This window comes from Amblyomma mixtum, chromosome 9 (genome assembly GCF_055824585.1).
Source record: "Amblyomma mixtum isolate Tamu chromosome 9, ASM5582458v1, whole genome shotgun sequence".
NCBI classification, from domain to species: domain Eukaryota; kingdom Metazoa; phylum Arthropoda; class Arachnida; order Ixodida; family Ixodidae; genus Amblyomma; species Amblyomma mixtum.
The window spans coordinates 12,258,640-12,272,776 of NC_143020.1; the positions used below are offsets into that span (position 1 = coordinate 12,258,640).

The 14,137-nt window shown below is 49.8% G+C and overlaps 1 pseudogene; it reads left to right on the forward strand.

The window, feature by feature from the left end:
* The first annotated feature begins 578 nt into the window (after positions 1–578).
* Positions 579–9,605, forward strand: LOC149328330 (uncharacterized; annotated as a pseudogene).
* Positions 9,606–14,137: the final 4,532 nt, after the last annotated feature.

The following is a 14,137-nucleotide window of genomic DNA, read 5'->3' on the forward strand; positions in this document are numbered from 1 at the left end:
CCACCGCTCCAAGCGAGACGCCGCCTCGAACGCTAACGTGACGGCAAGAAAACTGCTGCAGACCGGCGGCGTCCGGTCATCACCTCCAGCCAAACTTTCCTGGCGACCCAGTCGAACACCCAAATTCGACAAAGAATACATCAAAACCTCTTCAGTTGCGCAACCCAAGACACCACCATCGCAAACAAATTGGCCAGGGAATTCATCCTTTCTTCCATCAAAGGTCAGGTTCCCGTGCAAGGACACGTAAAATTGAACGGTGAAGTGTGCCGTGGCATTATTACCGTCAACGAGCGGGACACTGCGGCAACGCTCAAAGGCAAGATTGTGTAGAGAGACGGGGACATTGAATTCGTCCGAAAACTGGGCAAATCTTCGCGCTCATCACCTTAGAGGGTAGAAGTGTGCCGCGCTTCGTCCGCTATAACACGACTATCACACCGGTGCGAGAATACAAGCGCACTATTCCCGCCTGCTACCGGTGTGGTACCATTGGCCATCGTGCGAACATCTACCCCAGGCCAGTGGAAGTAAGATGCGGCCATTTTGGACAGAATTTGGGGTCACCGGCCGAGGGTATGAAACCTCATGAGTGCAAGCCGTCGTGCCTCGTGTGCGGGGAAGCCCACCTTACGGGCTCCCAGGCATGCAAGGGCAAGTTCCGGCGTCTCCAGGCGGCGCAGCGACCCCCCGTGGTACGCCCGCCCAAGGACACTTCGGTGCAACGTCAAATATCGTCGCCGGGCACCGTGCCAGGAGGTGCTTCCGGCAGCCCAGCTGCGGAATCGCGGCATGAAGGCGGCGACGCCCGGCCCCCGCCAGGCAACCCGAAAACGCCACAGCACCCGCCGAAGGCGCCGCCGCAGCAAAACCGACAAACGTCAGATCAGGGCGCTCCGGCCATCCAGCCTGAGGGCTTCCCTGATCTCGGAGGCGCTACCCAGCAGAAGGCCTCCAAGAAATCACATGGCAAGGTTGGTGGTCGACCTATGGTCGTTTCTCAGTCCCCTCCTCATCCCTCTCCCGAACTCATCGAGATGCGCCGCGAAATGGCGGCGCTACGCGAGCAAGTTAAACAGCTCGCGGCTGAAAACAAAATTCTCCGTGTGGGAAAATCCACATCGTCGCCACTGGCACGCGAAGGTGCGCCCGCCTCCGAGAACCCGGAGCCCATGAGCGAAGGGTCTGTTATCCAATGCGAGTCCTCCGGACGCTCTAGAAAACAGTGTAGCTGAAATTTATATTCAGTTTAGCGGTCTCGGCCAGCTAATTTCCGAAATTATCAACAAAACTATTGCCGAAACCACCCAGATGATGAACCTCGCGGTCACAAGTAACATTAAAACCTGGATCAACGATTCCAACTGCCTGGGGCGTCGCCAAAGCCACTATAAGGATCGTCCATCAGAATTCAACCGCCGCATTGATCTCAGCGAAATTAGCGAGGACTCCATCGAACCTTCTTTGGCTCAGGGCGCCGGACAGGCTGCGATGGAGTCTGGCCCAGCTCACCCAGAAATTCATCATGGCACACGGCACTAAGCGACCCCGCCGCCCCTCAAAACAGCAGGCTTTTTCAGTTATTCAGTAGAATTGCAGAGGTCTCAAAGACCGAAAAAAACGAGATCATCTTCGCCTCTATCTCGAGACGTTTAATCACCCAACTGCGGTAGTCGCCCTACAGGAATATGGGGCGGCAGTGAAGCTGTCGGGATATAATACGTACCAGCGTGACCCCTCCACCTGTCTGCTTGTCCACAAAAGCTACACAGCGCAAGAGGTCGATCTCGAATTAAATCTGCCATACTCGTATGAAATGGTCTCCGTCTTTCCCCTGAGAAGGACTGACCCCCCCTTACAAATTCTTAATATTTACTGTCCCCCTAAACGTAAGAATATAATTTTTTCCGCCATCTTCAGTATGGCAACGAAGGTGGCAGGGCGTGACCCCCTTCTGATTGTGGGTTATTTCAACGCCCCCAGTCGGATGTGGGGTTATCGCAAGGATGAAACGCGTGGCAGAAAGCTGACGGAGCTTAACTCCACGCTGGGCGTCACCCTCCAAACCGACCTTGCAGTCCCAACCAGATTGGGTAACTCCGTCAATCGGGACACGTGCCCCGATCGTACCCTCACTCGGAACATTCAACACGCAGAATGGATCAACACCGAGGACACCCTCGGCAGCGACCACTGCCTCATCAACATCATTCTCTACACCCGTCCCCTCAAGCGACCCCTAAGCCAGGCACGACTCCCAGACTGGACGGCTTTCCGGCAGTCCTTGCCCCCGTACAGTCTGGTACAAAACGGCTATTCCTCTTGGGCCCACACCCTTATAAAAAATATTCGCAAACACGACAAGCAAATTCAGCTTACAGATAGGGTGACGGATGTGGATAACCATCTCCTTCATCTCTAGGAGTCGCGTCGCAGTCTCACAAAGAGATGGCGTCGCCAGAAACACAATCCGAAGCTCAAACTTCGAATTCTCGATATCACCCAGCAGGCGGCGGACTACGCTGTCCAGCTTGCCGACTCCAACTGAGTGGATCGCTGCAATCTGGCCGCTAGGTAAATGTCTGGTCGAAACACATGGAGACTTTTCCGTAGTCTGATCGATCCCACCCAAACACGCACCGAAACCCAAAAACACCTTCAAAGAGCTATTAACAACTTTAAGGGCAATACGGACCAGCTGGCACAGACATTGCGGGATCGATATCTGTGCCAGACACAAGACCCCCGGGGGTCGGAGCATCTCTATGCAGGCAGAGAAAATCCTGATCTCGATCGGCGATTTCAACTCCATGACCTACGGGCGGCTCTTGCTAAAATGAAATGAGGCACGGCTCCGGGTCGGGACAAGGTAACGGTCAAACTTTTGGCCAACCTACCGAATCAGGCGTACGAAGCACTCTTAGAATACATAAATGGCGTCTGGGAAGGGTCCCATCCTCTACCCATAGAGTGGAAAACTGCGCTAGTCACCTTCATCCCGAAGGCCGGCAAACCAATCAATACAGGCAACCTCCGACGCATTTCCTTAACATCTTGTGTGGGCAAACTCATGGAAACTATGATTCGAGATCTACTCTGAGAATACTTAGAAAATTGCAACACCTTCGCGGATACCATGTTCGGTTTTAGGCCGCATAGGTCATCTCAAGACATACTCCTCCAACTAAAACATGAAGTGCTTACTCCTGTCGAGTGTCCCCATAACGACAAGATAGTCCTGGCCTTGGACCTTAAAGGATCATTTGGCAATGTTAAGCACACCGTCATTCTCGCCCACCTGAGCGAGACTGACTGCGGCACTAACACCTTCAATTATATTAAACACTTTCTCACGGATCGGCAGGCCTTCGTCCGCATCCAGGACGAAGAACACGGCCCGTACAGTATGGGCAGCAGGGGTACACCACAAGGCGCTGTACTGTCCCCTCTGCTCCTTAACATAGCAGTGCTTTACCTACCCTCTAAATTGGCCGATGTCGAAGGCATCCAGCATGCGCTGTATGCCAACGACTTCACTATTTAGGCCACCCAAGGTAATGTGGGTCACATGGAGGAATGCCTGCAAGCAGCCGCTGATATAGTAGACAACTATGCCACGTACTGCGGCCTCCAGTGCTCCCCGCAGAAATCAGAATTCGTGCATATTCGGCCATCGCCGAAGTGTGCAATCCCCATTTCCCTCTTCCTCGCCAGCGGCCCCATCCGTGATGCATCGGAGATCAGACTTCTCGAACTCTTTATTAGTAGAACACATCGCGCAGACACAACACTGGCCAAGCTGCGTAAGGTTGGAGACCAGGTGGGCCGCATGGTCCGTCGGGTCTCCAACAAACGCGGAGTTCTACGAAGCACACATGCGTTGCGACTCGCACATGCTTTCGTTACGAGTCGAATAATCTATTCGACCCCCTACCTTCACTTACGAAAGCAGGACGAAGATGTCTTGGAGGTTACCCTCCGTAAGATCATCAAAAGGGCGCTAGACCTTCCGATCTCCACCTCCAACGCGAGGCTCCTCGCGCTGGAAGTGGTGAACACCTATCGGGAGCTGCAAGAAGCGCACCTCACCAACCAATACACGCGTCTTGCCCAGACCGTGTCCGGTCGTCGCCTTTTGGACCGACTACAGATTCAACACAACCATCACACAGAGGAAAGGGTACGAGTGTCCGAAATGTGGAGATGCGCCATCCATGTTCGACCCCTTCCTACGAAAATGTCCAAAGAAGACCATAATGGCCGGCGGCAGGCGCGGGCGGATGCCCTCCACCGCCATTATGGCAACAAACACGGTGTATTTTATACAGACGTGGCCGGCCCGCACCGCTCAAGGGGGGATGGTACACGGCCGCGGTCATACACCAGCAAATATAGCTGGACGGGCTCACTTTCAAAGCTCCCAGCGCAACTCACGCTGAGGAGGTAGCCATCGCCCTGACGGCCTCTCACCCTCAGGCGCAATATATTCTATCGGACTCGCAAGGAGCTTGTCGAAATTACGAGCTGGGTTGGGGCTCCCTCACAGCTTATCGATTACTTCGCAACGCGGCACAGGACAGAGATCCTACGCTCCGCTACTTAGTATGGACTCCGGGCCCCCAAGGCCAACCAGGTAACGAGGCTGCAGACGCAGCCGCCCGCGCACTCACTTCCCGGGCCCTTGGCGATGACCTTACCGATTCGGATCTGGACAACGAACCACTTTTAAAATTTGAAGATATAGTCAATCACTACCAAGACTCTCACCGCTAGTACCCGACCCCCCTCAAGGGGCTGGGAGAAGCAGGTGAGCGTCTTCTGATAAGACTTTTTACAAATACATTCCTGTGCCCGGCAGTCATGAAACACTTCGACCCCTCCTTTTCTGGCCTCTGCCCATACTGTACGGAGGTTGCTGACACATACCATACGGTGTGCGCATGCCAGAAAAATCCTTCCCTCACCCCCCACCCCAACCCAACCCGAGAGGACTGGGAGGCGGCCCTGCTCGGCTGCGACGACCTTCCGGCCCAACAGGACATGGTCCGGCGTGCCCGAGCGGCGGTAGAGTCAAATGGGGTGCCGGAATAGGGACCACCTAGTATTTTGAGGGGAGTGGCGCACTAGCGGCCACCTCCCAAACTACCTCTCAATGTGTAACTTGTAATAAATGTTTTTCACCACCACCAGCTCCACGAAACGTAGAAACGGGCGCCTAAGAACTGCGCTCTAATATCTTTCTTTGGCCGTGGAGCACTTCGATTGGCTCTCCACTGCTATATCTTCGTTTCGGCTTGTTTTTTGTGTTCAATCTGGTTTTTAATAAAGCCATTGTTTTCAGATATCTTTATAGAGAGTAGCGATCGCACCGTGCATTTTTCTGTGTTAAAACTGTGTCTTGATTCACGTTTCGCCATGATTCGTCAGTTTAGAATTCCGGCAGAAGTCCAGCTGTAACTTGCGTTGCTAAATTGGTATTAGAGGAAAGAAAATGGCGCAGTATCTGTCTCACATATAACGGCGGAGACCTGAACCGCGCAGTAAGAGAAGGGATGGAGGTAGGAGTGAAAGAGGTGCCGTAGTGGAGGTCTCCGGAATAATTTCGACCACCTGGGGATCTTTAACGTGCACTGACATCGCACAGCACACGGGCGCCTCTTGCGTTTCGCCTCCATCGAAACGCGGCCGACGCGGTCGGGTTCGAACCTGTTGATTGTTTTTGAATTGCTTTTTTACTGCCATGGCCTGTTAAAATAGAACTGAACCAAGGCCTGTCGATTCCCTCGGAGGCATTAGTACACCTACGTTTTTTGCCTGAGGAGCCGACCAAAGAGATGAACGTCTTATTTTATCTCCTAAAACACCTTCAGACTCGGGCCGCGGAAGCAGCAAGGAGGCAGACCTAAGTGGTTTCGGAAATAAAAGCTATCAAGGCCATTCAGAAAATTACTGAAATGAAAATAAGGTCTATCCAGCAAAGACAAGATGACTTTGAAGACAAAACGAACTTTTCAGATTCATTTGGTTCTCTGTTATTGGATTGTATTGTTCAGTAACGCAGCGACGGCTTTCAAGCGTCCGTGCAAGCACATATCATGGTCTAAAACTGCTCTTACAATGCATCTGCACTGCGCGCTAGCTAAAGGATATTTATAAATGCGCTTCGTTTTTCTGTCGAGTAGCTTGTCACGAACCCGACGAGAACAACACGGTCTGATGCTAACGCACATGACCTCTTACTAACTTCGGACACTAACATTGTTTTTAGCATTACCCTCCTTTCTGCACAGGCCGACCGCTGAATTCTACTTCTCACTTATTCCTCTCACTACTGAATTATACCGGAAGATGAGTAACTATCTGTGATTACCAGAATACAAATTGAGAACACAGTGGGCCCTTTCCTACACATTTTTATGCAGCACTTGGACAGCCCTACAGCAAAGAGTAACTGGACTGCGTTCTCGGAAAATGTCCTTTCCCTAATAAGCAAGTACCCTTTATCCGCGCTAAAACTAACATCTGGGTGCAGCTTGGTATGTTGATATACTGTTTACATAAGACACCTACCAAATAAAAACAAACGATTGTACAGGTCAGCCAAGCTGTGTTCGAGTAAGGCTTGTTGGGCTTTTTACAAATTAGCTTCCAGCGAACATGTATCAACATTGAAAACGGAAGAGAGAATTTTTGGAGGCTTTGTGCAACAGTTCATGCTAAAAATGTTAATAGAAATCGAGGACGTGATCAACCAAGGCGATCATTATATTAAAACCCTCGTGGCGGACAACTCTGTAAGTGGTATACTTTGCAATCATATCAAAGTTACCCCATGACATTCTACTAAGGCACCTTTCTTTGCTCCTTTCCGCGCATCCTTCTCAATATATTTTATTATGGTCGTTGTGCTCTCTGAAATGCGTTCATCGACGTAAAAACTATATGCCTAATACATGTCTCGCAATTTGTAACGCTGAACTTCACTTTATGATGCCACCAAAATAATCTAAGGCAGATTTTTTCTGAGATTGTCGCCTTGCATTTACTAACCTTCAGCAAAAAAGTGCAGTAAATCTGCAGTTGTACTTCTGTTTCATAGCGACGCAATATTATTCGGAACTTTCGCCAACAGTGCTAATGTGCAAGATAATTCGCGTCTATTAAGAGATGTGCAGTCCACGCAGTGTCATTTTTATGTAGCTGGAGATATCCTTGAGCTGAAATTTGATTGAAATATAGCCGTTTCCCCACCGTAACAATTAAATGATGAATTTATGTTCACCGCATTCAAATTAAGACAATTATTTTTTTCCCGCGCTACATTAAGACAGAAGTACTTCTCGGAGTTCTTGCCTTCTGCATAGTCGCTGCCAACAGACTTTCAACATGTAGCAAGAAGGGCAGTACAAAGAACCCTTACATGTCGAAAACTGCATCCTGAAACGCGAGAATGGTGGCATAATTTTTATCAGCTGCATCGTTATCATTAAATTTGAGTCCGCATTCGGTCATCAGGCTGCTATGATCAGGGGGGTCACTAAAATTCGCCAAACGTTCTGTGAGCAGAACGTACTCGACGACGAAAATAACTGCCTCTCGATCCTCAAGCTAAGCTTCGAATGCAGCTACAATTATCCCTCAAGGAAAAGTCACAACAAGCGAGATTCAATTTGAAGCTCTTCCTGCATATTCTCCAGTTCGGTGTGTCACTGAGGGCGCTTTTTATTGGTGTGTTCCAAGACAGTTCGTACACAAGCCGGCATACGTCACATTTTTATGCATCGTTAGAACCAAGCCAAGCCGGAGAAGGCAGAATAACGCAACCACTTACGGCATGTACAGCTTCTCTACCATTTACCTCAGCAAATCTGCCGACAATACGTCGCGTGAAAGGCAGGCCACAGGAGGCATTTTTTCTCGGGGCACTGAGGCCCTCAATGAAAAGCTCGTGCTTGAAAGTACTAAACCGACTGTATTTTACACCTGCTCTTTCTTATCACTCAACAAAAGTGCTGTGTCCCCGACCACCGCACGAGCAATTAGGATGAGGCCATTATTTTCTGACAGTGTCGCACTTGACCTGTTCTTGCCGCTATACACAGACGGTGAGATTTACTTCCAAGACTCTAAGCTGGTCAGGCTTTCGAAATGGGGTCGCCCAATTGAATGCGAAGAGTTCAGCATAATCCGTATTTTCCAGGGCATGAAAATAGCGGACAAAGGCCTGAAGCCGCAAGATTACATTCCCTCCAGCCCGTTCTTCCTCGGAAAGAGTTCTCGCAAGTCACTTATGTGGAATGAAAAAAAACTGCACTGTCTTCTGAACCAGGAGTTATGAACCCTACCTGCCATCGAAGTTCTCAGTTTGAAGCTGTGCTCGATCAAGGCAATGTATGGCTCACCATTTTCATGCCTCGCATAGCTGAAGTCCCTCGAAATGTACAATAAAGAACTAACCACGCTCTCGGCTAGGAACTTTGACGGGCTGAACAGACTAAAAAAACTCAGGCTCACAAAAAATATGATAGTCTCTAGAAGTCCTGCTCCAGTATTCACTCCTCTGCTTAGCCTAGACGTTCTCCATTTGGAGAAAAACAAAGTTGACATCCTCTTTCCTGGCATTTTCAGAAGTCTCAACCTGAGCACCCTTCCCTCTCTTCTAATGTGATCGTCAACTGGTCCGAGACCATTTTTTTCTCGTATGACAAGGGTGGATAACCTGGAGCTAAATAGCAACAAAATTAGAGTTCTGGACGACACTATGTACAAGGACGTTGCAGGTCTCCGTTCAATAAACATTTGCAGTAACCCTTGGGACTGCACCACCTGCAGCATTAGAAATGTGGAGCGGCTTCTGTTCCAGCCGGAAAGACAGGTTTGCTGCGATAACCGTGTCGTCTGCTGTGGTGATAACGGGCCATTTGTGAACAGCCCCGTCAAGTCTGCCCTTCCAAGCTTTGAGGCATGCCGTCTCCCCGACTATTACATCATCATCAGGGTGCCTGCCATTCTGGCTGTCCTTGTGAGCTCAGTGACGGGCTGTGCCTTGTACCTCAACCGATGGTACATCCGCTACTTTGTCCCATTTCTACGCGTCAAGGTCAAAGGATATCGACGACTGAAATCCGGGGAACATTATCCATGAGACGCCTTTATTTCCTACCACAATTCAGACGCAGACTGGGTACGTGACCACGTGATACCAACGCTGGAGTCCTCCGCCCTTCGATTCCATGTATGCGTAGGTGAGCGTGACTTCATTGCCGGCATGCCCATCGTGGAAAACGTATACCGTGCCATAGCACAGAGTTGAAAATCACTTTGTGCTGAATCGCGAATTCTGCGCCAGCCGGTGGTGCACTTTCGAATTGAACCTTGCGCAGCATCGGCTTTTCGAGTTGGACCGCGAGAATCAGATGGTGTTTATACTGCTAGAGGAAATAGCAGAATCCCAGATGTGCTCTCTGCTAAAGTATTTGACCAAGACGGTGACGTATGTTCAAGTACCACTCACCGACTCAGACTCCATTGTGAAAGGTTTCTTCTGGCTGCAAACGCGAGCTGCCCTCTTTTCTGACTTTGTACGTCGGGAGCAGTTCTTGTGAGCATTATGAGTGTGCTTCTTATTGTAAACGACGTGTTCTTTTCCTCACCGCGAGTGAACTCTATGCCATGAGCTCCGTATGGTTTTGATGCAAAAGAAACCACTTGGCGGTTAATAATGCTACCTTTTACTGCCTTTCTATGTCTGCAGTTTCTATGTACGGAGTTAAAAACGTTTTATTCCACTACAAGCTTACAATTTCCTCGTGTCCTTATTGGTTCAACGTGTTCCCGATAGTAGGCTCTGCAATTTCCGCTGTGTTCTTGGCTGTCAGTTCCAGAATATGAACCTTACCGCATTTACGACTGCGCACTGAGACCGAGTAGCTTGCAGACGCCTATATCTCCAGCGGCGTGAAGGAGGGAATGAATGTCTGATAGAAGCAGTCATCTGCTACGAAAGAGCGCTGGCTCTGACATTAGGTCGTTGACGTAGATTTTCCTTCAGAACCGTGTGTACGAAACGAAAGCAAGCCACTGTTTCGGCTTATTGGTGCCCCCCTGAGAAGAGGCGTAGTAACGGCAGTCATCCGCAAGCAGTAAGCTCGGTGCACGCACCGCCTTAATGGTCGATTGGTCTTCATCGGTGGTAGTACTTTTTCTTTTGGTGTAAGAGGTTTAAAAAAGTGAGTGTGGCTCAACCGAGCTGAAAAAAAAAGTGATTACAAGTTTGCAAACACCTGCAAATCGCAGCAGTGACTCAGAGCATGCATTCAGATTTCAAATATTTGGACCGTGAGTATAACTTCCGATTCCACCAACATTGTTTTCATGCTCGAGTGTTGTGAGCTTAGAATGCAATACAGTAGAAACGCCAGCAGTCAGGCAGGCATAACGGTATCAGGTTGTAAATGAGCCTTATGTAAAAATGCTGGAAGATGTCTATAACCGCTCCACAGCCACCAAAGTCCCTCATAAAGTCAGCAATAAAATTCCAATAAGAAGGGTGTCAGGCAAGGATACACGATGTCGCCAGTTCTGCTCACCGCCTGTCTCCAATAGGAATTGAGAGGCTTGGATTAGGAACAGTTGGGATAAATTTCATATAGAATATAATCTGTAATTTGCTGATGACATTGCATTGCTAAGTATCACGGGGGATGGATTGCAATGCATGACCAATGACTTAGGCAGAGCAGAACGGCTGGTCTAAAAATTAATATCGAGAGACGAAAGTCATGTTCAGCAGTCTCGCAAGAGAGAAGCAGTTTACAATTGGTAACACTTGTTGCTGGGCTTGTTGGTGCATTATTCTTCGTACAAAAGCTAGCGCAAAACACGACACACACAAGAAAGGTAGACAGGACAACGCGCTAGCGTTGGTAGCGAGGCGCTAGAAGTGGTAAGGCAATACGTCTACTTAGTACAGGTAGCCAAAGCAGATCTGTATCACGAGAGGGAAATAAATAGAAGAACAAGAACTGGGTGCTGTGCATTTGCCCGTTTCTCTCAGATCATGAATGGCAGATTACCAACATCCATCAAGAGAAAAGTATAATACCACATTGAGTCTTTATTTAAGCTATTTTGAAATGACGCGAGCGATTTTTCTTTTATGTGCATCCATAGACAAGCAGGGGCTTATCAAAGCAAACCTTCACCGAAAAGCAGTAAAAAGGCGCGTAATAAACGCCTCAAGTAAATGCTGGAGGAGGGAGCTCAGCAAAGATCACTGCGTGACATTTCCTTTCAGATAAATCTGGCATAATGGAGGTGTCGATTCGCGACAAGCATGCGTGCATTCTGCATCTCCACGGTTTTTTCAAGCCACCGGTGAAAGCGGGCGTTGAAACCACTAGATGGGCGACGCTTGAACACACAGAAAGCAAACCTTTGAAGGACCTCTCCCGGTGCATTTATTCACTTTATCCTCCAGAATGTGTTTCGGGGGTGCTGGATTAGGAATGTCCACATAAGTTGCCAGTCGTTCAATTTCACCATCAGCAGCAGCCTGACTACGCCCACTGCAGGGCAAAGGGCTCTCCCATGTCTCTCCATTTAACCCTGTCATTTGCCAGTTGCGGCCACTGTATCCCCGCAAGCTTCTCAATCTCATCCACCCACTTAACTTTCTGTCGCCCCCTGCTACGCTTGCCTTCTCTTAAAGTTCACTCAATCACCCTTAAGGACCAGCGGTTATCTTGGCCTCGCAATATATGCCCTGCCCAAGCCCATTTCTTCCTCTTGATTTCGACTAGGAAGTCATTAACCCGCGTTTGTTCTGTCACCCATCCGTCCGCTTCCGATCTCTTAACGTTACACCTAACATTTTTCTTTCCATAGCTCTCTGCGTTGTCCTTAACTCAAGCTGAACCCTCTTCGTTAGGCTCCACGTTTCTGGTGAAGTACCGTTAAGGTACAGCTGTTGTATACATTTCTCTTCAGGGATTTCGGCAAACTGCTGCTAATGATCTGAGAGAGCCTGTCATATGCGCTCCACTAATTCTTATTCTTCTAGTTATTTCCCCTTCATGATCGGATCAGCGGCCACTACCTGCCCTATGTACACCTACTCCTCTACCTCTTCCAGCACCTCGTTGCCAATTCTGTACTGCTGTTCCTTTGCGAGGCTGTTGAACATTACTTTGGTATTCTGCATGTTTTTTATGGCATACCCTTTTACTCTGCCTATTTAACTCAACCATCATTATTTGCAGCTCTTATTCTCAGCGACTTAGCAAAGCAATGATATAAGCGATTCGCAAATTACTTAGGTATTCTTCATTAACTATTATCACCAACTGTTCCCAACCCAGGAGTAAAGTTTCACAGGTTCTTTATCTTCCTCGCACCAGAGGTGCCCCGCCAGAGACGGTTGGTAACTCGAAGAGTGAAGCTTATTTCTTCGCACCAGGGGTGCCCCGTCAGAGACGGTCTCTCGATGAGTAGAGATGCAGGGATAAAGGGAATACTTATGTACAGTTTATGTACAGCAATTTACAATAGATACAAGTTCAGGCACTAGAGACGGAAAAGAGATACACGACAACAAAAAGGTGGAACTGGCTAACACAAAGGGAGGCCCCTACTCGGCATAGCCGAAGATGCATAGCATCTCACCTTAGCGCAGAACCACGCTTCCGGCTCCGGGGCCCAGTTTTAAAGCCCTAAAGGCCCGGCCCACATTCCGTAGCTTCCAATCATGTTGCGGTCTTAACATCATTGGTTCATCCAGGGCATGACCAGCCCTCAAGTTTCCGTAAGGTAGAGCACTCTCTCGACTACAAAATAAAAACAAACACAAATAGACATTCGTGTCAGCACGTGCGCGAATCGGTACCGCGGGGCGGGGTGGACACCCGTACTGCCCGGCGCGTTCGCGAGCGACCGCGTTCCAAGAAAGGAGACGCTCCGCTTTGAGTGCCCCCAGCCGCGTTCCGATAACCCCGCGTACACTACCGATCCCTTACACGCCCTTCCCAAGATTCTACAAAGGGCTCAAATGCCACTTTTAGAATGACAACAATGAAGAGATCGGTGTCGGTAACGAAACCACCCTGTGGGTGACATGCCGCAGCTAAACCAGCACCGGCAGCAACAAAACCAAAAACAATAAATCCACACGGGCACGAACACAACATTACGCAAAATGCACACTCAAATACGCACAGTGGCATGCCTGCCGTGCGCTGTAACACGGAGTCCAAGTTGATGGGCTGTACGCAGTTCACCAGCATGGACATCCGCGTCCTGCTCGACACACACACACCGGCACTCGCAACTAGAGCGTTCAGTAGCACTGATACGGGGTCCGAAAGCGGCAACGTGAGCCTCCTTGGTCGCACCGAGCGTCCCTGTGTGAGTTCGAGCCACCACGCGTCTCAACCGACACGATCAACGCCCAATGGCTACTATGCTCATTAGGCCGGTGCCGCAGCGGGGCAAGAATTCAAACATTGCTGCCCCCCAGGATCGAACACGTTGTGGTACTCGATGGGTCCAAATCCCTGATCACGCGACGCCCTTGAGGGCACGCTCTCTTCGGCGCACCAGTACGAGACGCATGCTGCGTAAGGAGCATAGCCCCTGTCCAGTGTAATCATATCAGTGCGGCCGCTTCTGCCACACTGGATTTGGCGTACTGCAGCACGGAACGTACTGCTCCACACGCTGACTTTCAACGTGAAGGCCACGCACCTGCCTCCAGCTACTCTGCCTCGCTTGGAGCCATTTGTCCCGTTCCTGCACGGGCAAACCTTGACGTTGCCGTTCCCTGCTTGATAGGCATTTGCCGGCTTCGTGGCATCGTCTAACTCTGAGGCTCCATGAGCTCCCTCGCAGTCATTTGACCCGAGCTTGCCTTGCGGCAAGTCGCCACTCATTTCCGTGTCCTCAAATGACCTGGCCGGACACACGCTGGTTGCGTTGGACAACTGCGCGGCGCTCTGCCCGTTGTTGGGACTGGGTGTCCGAGCCAGGAAACGGTCGATGCGACGATGAGTAAAATGACTTTTATGTACAGTATGTACAAGGGCTTTTACATGATACAAGGGTCAAGAGCACCACGGGCAGGCACACAGAAGAAGGGCGGCCC